Raw genomic sequence first — 7066 nt, 5'->3', positions numbered from 1 at the left:
ACTTCAAGAACATCACATCTTTACCCACTACTTGGTCTTTGTTCTCATCTGAACTGCATCTGATCTGAAGTGCATGCATAGGAGCATACGGGGTCCACAGGATGTGGCTTTGGGCTTTGCCCGAGTCACCCTCAAAAGATAACCCAAGCCAGTTTCCACATGTCGTAAAACAAAATGAAACATCCAATTGTGCTTGGCCCTGCTCCAAGTCCCATTTCAAAAAGTGTTCAACTTAGGGGGTGCCCTCAGCTGCTCATGGCTATGAATGGAAAACGCAGAAACATAAAAGACAAAAAAGCCTTCCCAGGTCACTGGCACTGCTATTCCATATGGAGGAAGTCTCAGATGTGCAAAATCGTTGCTATTATTGAAATTTGAAAGGACACTTTGAAAACATTGAATGTTGGATACATGAAGGGGGTGGGAAGCTTTATTAAGAGCTTGAATCAGATTTAGGCCTCTTGTGTTGCAGACAAATTTGTGTCATATTTTGCAGAGATTTGCACAGCTTGGCTACTAGTAGCCAACACAATTTATAACATTGTAATCTAAGATGAAGATCAGATACAGGATATACAGAACTATAATGTTTTTTTTTCCTGCAGGAATGGGTCAATGCAGCACTGCTAAGTAAACAAAATCAAATTTCTTACAGAATGTATGAGGTTTATTTATTCTATTTTTATATTATCTTACCAAATACTCTAACCATAGGCAATTTACATACAGAATTTACTATTTACACATGTGAATACTGATTTAAGAAATTCATATTAAGCACCTTGCTCAATGATACAATGGCAGCATCCCATCTGGGAAATAAACCTGCAGTCTTCATGCTAGAAACCCAGGTCTTCACACATAACACAATCAGGTCGTAATAGAGGAAGACATGTCAGTGTCAAGGTCATCTGACACTTGAGGCCTTCAGGGTGATGCAGAGTTCCACAGTCCTGCTATGAGGATTTGTGATCTGTGCTAATCTTACAGATCGTTAACATGTATCGATTCCAACTCTGTTGGTGTAAAAAATATCCCCGATTTTGCTGGACAGTGTAATCTTGGGTAAATGTTGTATTTTAAAGAACAGACAAGCAACCGGAATACATGAGCCTCATGCAGCAACAGATATATTACTGTTGCCTTTAAGTACAAGTACAATCTCCTCACCTCCTCACCAACTTGCTGTTGTGTGCTTTGCCGTCGAATAGGTGAGGTGTTGCAAGCTGTTCCACTCATTTTTGTTTTGATTGATCCCAACCGTTTCCTGTGCAAAATGCCGCACATGCATTCCAAGCTTCAAAGTAAAGGCTTGCAGGTTGGTGGGGGGTGGGGGGAACAATTGTCAGTTGTCAGTGATGGAGCATTTCTAACCACAGCTTCAAAATGATAAACTAAGAAGGATTCATTTTATGCTATGACTTGTTTTTGTTGCAGTTCTTTTCCACTGAAAGTGATTAATTGCATGGGAGATGTGGATTTTGTTCTTCCAAACTGGAAGGACAACTAAAAAGCATTGATACTTGACACAAATCAAAGCAAGTTCTAACTACTGTGGTAGACGGCACACACATTTCTTTCAATCCTGGCATTCACCTGGCTTAGTTTGTACTGTGGACACAGTTAGTCTCCAAAATCTTTTGGCAGTCTCAAATATTTCTTTGCAAGAATATGGCATGATGCAAAAAGGAACTACTCTTGTAATGCCATGGAGGTCTACATCATATCAATCCCATATTAAGAAATATCTGCACAGGGAAAATAAACCCGGAGTAGACTACAATGTGGGTGACATCACTTCTGCAATCCAGCAGTCATCCACACATCCAGTCCTCAGTAACGGAGGTGTTAGGTGGAGCAGAGTGGGAATCATCAAGTAACATCCTTCTGCTCCTTCTACTGTGTCAGCCGATCCAAGCTGCAACTAAATGACTTCTCTTCATAGATGCCAGATGCATTTATTCTAACCTGGCAGAACATGCAGTAGTATAGCCACAACATGCCTGCTCTTGAGGTCTGTGCTTTAATAAGGGTTTTAGCATGGTGGTGCAGTTTTTCATAACTGATGCACTGCTATGAGAGAGAGAAAGACAGAACATAGAGGTGAATATCGGTCTTAGAATTCTAAAAGGCAGCGCCTTGTATCTTGTAGAAGCTTCTGCTCAAAGCTTTGACAAATCTTGACTCATACTGCATATGTCGTGTATTAACATGCAAACCTATCCCTTTGAAATGATTTTTTTCTTCCTAGACTAAGCCAAGGGAAAAGTTTGAAATGAAGAGGAAAAAAGAAACCACTGAAATATATTTTCTGAACTGTCTCTGCCTGTTTCACTGGCGGAACATTTCCTCATCATTGCAGATGGCTGCACTGATAACACAATAAAACTTCAGAGGGTGTGCTGCAGAATGGTATTCAGGGAAATGTCAGAGAACCAAGAGAGGATTTTCTGAGCATTTTTTTTTCTCTCTGAGGGATGCTGGAGCTGTTTTCAAAGCAATGGCATCGGTATGTCCTGTGGGGGAGCAGAGCTTCAGGACAAATTTCGAAAAGATTCCAGGAGTTCTGAAAACACACCCATCACCAGTGCCAAAACCCTGAACACAAAGGGACATACTTATCCAATTGCAAATCCAAAAATGTAAATAAAATAAAAACAACCGGCACAAGATTACATGATTCATGCATGTCTTTAGGCACTAATACTGCATCTTGAAAGTATTTATTCGCAGGCATTTAATTACATCACATGCAATATTAGTTTGCATAGATGGTATTCCAATACAGACATTTTTTGTTCAGACTGAAAACCTTGCTATGCTACAGTGCCCCACTCAGAAAGGAAATTTGACATTTTCTGCTGATAAGCCCCCACTTTCTCCACTGTGCCCCACCCTGACCTCTTTCTGTGAAAGTGGTCCATACAGTGTGCCAATACGTTTGAATTTTTTTTTTCTTTTACAATTTTCATCCATCCTGATATGAGATGCATGGCCGACCAGGTCCAACACTAACGTTCACGACTCCTGCGCATATGACAGAGGCAAGATACAGCTGCACATTTATTACGCCCTCGTGGGGAGGCGGAGCGAAGGGCGGCTGCAGGAAAGGTAAATGCCCGCCCCGTGGGCGTGTCTAATGTAAATGAGAGGATTGCATCCACCTGCCAGCGCCTTTCTCCAGCAGTCAGCTCCTCAACGCACAGAGCGATTCAGTCTACACCTAAATATTCAGATCAATTCAAGAGAATAAGGAGTACTTCAAGTTGCCGTTTTTTTACGGAGCTGCCAATCTTGGGCGCATCTCGTTACCTGAACACGCAACATCTCGGCGATTCATGAGTGGGATTTGGTCAGCTTCAATCAATGAAAAAGACAACAACTAACAGCAAACCAACCCAGAGATATCAAAAGCTCAGGTACCTTCCAAGTTAAGGACCGGAGCTGTAAGATAAAGGATTGTCACAGTTTATTAGAAGAGACAGTTTTGAGTGCAGTGGATTTTTCCCCTTTTCCTTTTTTCTTCCTTTCCTTTTTTATCTAAATGACTTTTATGAGTGGAATCAAAGCTGTCTGTGGCGGAGAGTAGCAAACAACGAGGTAATTATTTATTTGAACTTAAGTTTGCAATGACAATGACATATCTTTAAAAATGCGTTGTTTGTGAAATTGCATGGCCAATTACAATATATTCAGCTATGACAGATGTGACAGCTGTTCAAACAGCTCCCGCAAAGTCACTGGGTTTGCAGTTGTGGCAAAGCTTTTTTGAACAGGAAGATTTGGCGTATGGTCAGCTTCACAAGAGGGTATTATGATGAGGATAATTGTTATTAATAAAGTAGTTGTGATTGTATGTATGTATAAATAGGAATTGGGGTCATTTGATATTCTCCAGAGTAAAAAAAAAAGTGATTAATGAAATATTTGCGAAGTGTTAACAACATTTGAGGGTGCGCGTTGAGGTGCATGGATTCAATAGAAACATTTCTGCTGTCTGGGTTTAATTAGTTTATAAGCACCGGGTCTTGAAGTTTTTATGGTGGTTCCGTTGAAAGCAACGTGCGCGTAATTTGCCTGGAGATGCAAGGTCGCATTTTGTAGAAACTTGTCTCTACTTCGGTATGCCGTGCATTTAAAGTCCCGATCGTCTGGGCGCTTTCAAGGTACATTGTTTCCGACGTCTCAGTTGTCTTGCTTTTTTGTCAGCTCAGAACACTGGTGTTAATTAGACAGAACAGAAGCGGCGGGTGGAATTTTGAATTTAGGAAGAAGCCGGGACATGCACATGAACTGCATGTAGCCTGTTGGTTATGCCCTCCCATGAGAGCGAAACCCTTTCTCTATCATGACCCCGAACACAGGATCTGATTGATCATACAAAGCATGGTGTAAACTTATACTGTTGAACGTGCGATTTCTTAAATGAGGACTTAAGTTCTGAGATCATATTATAACGTCAGGTCAACAGCCCGATCCTCTGTTACTTGCAGATATTTGGCACTGCTATTTTAAATATTAACGCACGTCTGCTGACAGGGCCGTACCGAAATTGTAAAAAAATGCGTCTTGGGAGTGTTAGTTAAACTGATTTATCCGTTTCTCTGTTCGTTTATTCATGTATTTAAAAGCACACGTGCATCTTGTTCGGGGTTGCTTCTTTGTGGAGACAACGTGAGATATGTTGCGCGTACAGCTGGACTGTCTTGAAGTCCGTAGGTTCTTTAAATGCGCAGTGTGTATATAGTTGTAATGGTAGTCAAACCTGAGTGTGAAAGATACTGCCATTAGGGTGACCAAGGTTATTTAAACATTGTAAACCAACGTGTATTAGCTTCCACACATTTCCACTTCAGCCTGAGTAAGATAGTTGCGTGCGTGCTGTGCAATGCAACGCCCGTTCTGCCTGGTCAAAATAGCTGCGAAGTTGAAGCTGTCGGCTTTACTTTTTCTCCCTTTACCGTAGAAAGGCGATCCACTGCTGCATGTTGCCGCTTGACCCGGCAACCCACTGTGTTGCGATTACAAGAGAAACAGGACCGTGCCAGGGTCCGTGGCTAAAAAACAAGTCTTAAAGCCGATTTATGGCCATTCTTATTGTAAATTATATATAAAAGCATTCCCAAAGTAGCCAGTCAGAACAGTCATCGCAGAAAGTCAAAGTTTGGAATGCACTCCATAATGATGCATGTACATGTATGCACAATAATCAGTGCATATATATTACATATTGTACACATTGAACAACGTAATTATCGAACATTCTGAATCACTAATATTTCAACCATATATTTGCTACACTTAAGGGAATTAGGTTTGACCTGTCAGGTACAATGATGAAGGTGTTAATCATTAGGCTATATTAGCGGTGTTTGTTCAAATAATTCATGCTGTTTGAGGGTGTAGTGACTGTTCATACAGGTCAAGGGCATATCGCAGAAGAAAAAAAAAACTAAGTGGAGTTAAGATAGGTCATTTGTTCATCTTCGAAACGCTTGTTATTTGACAATGAACAAAAAAGATTGTTAGCACATGTGCTGAGAACCCACTGAAACTACGCTACAGACCCCACTGGGAGCCGTGCTGTTTACAGCGCCTCGTGTGCTGTTTGTCGGGATACACTGTGAATCGGCTTCTCTGAAGATATGCGTCGCATGCCAAAAATAAGTCCAGTCATTCCTGGCAGAATTGGAGAAAAAAAAGCTTTCATTATAGGGCATTTGAGCATTAGATTTTGAAAATAAAACACGGATTGGCAGTCTCTGATCTCAGATAAGCAGATGCTCAATTTCTTTCATTTAGGATCATCCGAAATGTTTCCACAGGTAGATTATCTCTCCATGTGTGTCAAATGAAATGCCTGTCAAAATGAATCAGTATTAGTATGAAACAACAGGGACTGGCCGGAGTTTTATTGATTGGAAGTTTATTGCTGAGCGAAACTCGATTTACATGGTGTCCATTTGATTATCATGACTCCATGTACTTTTATTGTTTCGCAAATTTCAGACTATAGATACCCAAAATTATATAGGTTCAGGCATAAAGTCAGGTGTCGATACAACCATTGATTTTTTCGACCATTGATACTGTCAAAATCTCATCATTGTGCGCAACAACCACATTCTAAGTATCCAAAAAGTAGAGATTACTTATTTTGTTTATGTTATGTAGTACCTTTGATACGCTAGCATGAAGCCGCAGGTTAATAAAACAAATGGCCAGCTCTAATGTATACATTTTTCGGCTACGTCGTAGATCAGTTTATAATGTTGATTTGTGAGGGTTGTCATAGGCGATGCTTCATCGTTTACAACATGATATTTTATGCATTGTGCAGAATATTGATAACTTACACTATTAAAATATATATTTTAAGTAAATGGTAATATTTGAAGAAAGGTGGATTTCTTAAAGTGGAATTCAAAGTTGAACTCGGAGGGGTTGGGGCGGGGCTTTGACTTTGAATAAACAGATGAATAGTTAGCAAATTGCTTGCAAATAGCTGAGGTCTGAACAGCTGTTTTCACTCATAGGTTCATTCTTGCAACCAGATTTTTTTTTCAGCTATGCAAATCTTCATTGTAACAGCCCTGCTTCCTTGGTTGTGCAAAGCTAGATATGCGTAATGTCTATGACATGCACATTTCATGAGGAAAATGGGTGTAGTTTCCTTGTAACTGCATGCATTTTGGAAATGGTTTAAGGAACTGATGTTGTAATCTGGAGGCTTTTTGATTCTCAGATTTTACTCAGTAATAATGGCAATGGATCTGTCGAATAATTCACTGGAGAGGAGCAGATAGAGATTACAGGCAATAGTTTTGTGTGCTTGGGTTTTATAGAAGTCTGGGTGCTTCTCTCAGCTCTGTTGCTTATGGGAAGGTTGAAGTGCTTAACACCCCCCCCCCCCCCCCCCCCCCCGACCATGCCTTTCAGATTCTGAGGGTATTTCTCAAGGAACCCAGTGCGGGATTGCAGACTTGTCATCTCATCAGTAGTAATGCCTCTCACTGCCTTAGAGGCACGGACAAGATAACTGGATGTGACAATGAAGGCCCTGCGG

General features: G+C 40.7%; 1 protein-coding gene across 2 annotated transcripts in view; it reads left to right on the top strand.

The window, feature by feature from the left end:
- The first annotated feature begins 3203 nt into the window (after positions 1–3203).
- Positions 3204–7066, top strand: part of LOC118778922 (semaphorin-3F-like) — an 80944-nt gene continuing 77081 nt past the window's right edge. For both annotated transcript variants that reach the window (XM_036530722.1, XM_036530721.1), the window contains exon 1: positions 3204–3600. The gene's annotated coding sequence lies outside the window, so the exon portion shown is untranslated. The remainder of the gene's footprint in view (positions 3601–7066) is intronic.

The sequence above is a fragment of the Megalops cyprinoides genome, chromosome 6, assembly GCF_013368585.1.
Source record: "Megalops cyprinoides isolate fMegCyp1 chromosome 6, fMegCyp1.pri, whole genome shotgun sequence".
Classification (NCBI taxonomy): domain Eukaryota; kingdom Metazoa; phylum Chordata; class Actinopteri; order Elopiformes; family Megalopidae; genus Megalops; species Megalops cyprinoides.
Note: the sequence above shows the minus strand (reverse complement) of the source record. Positions and strands in the feature narration are given on the sequence as shown.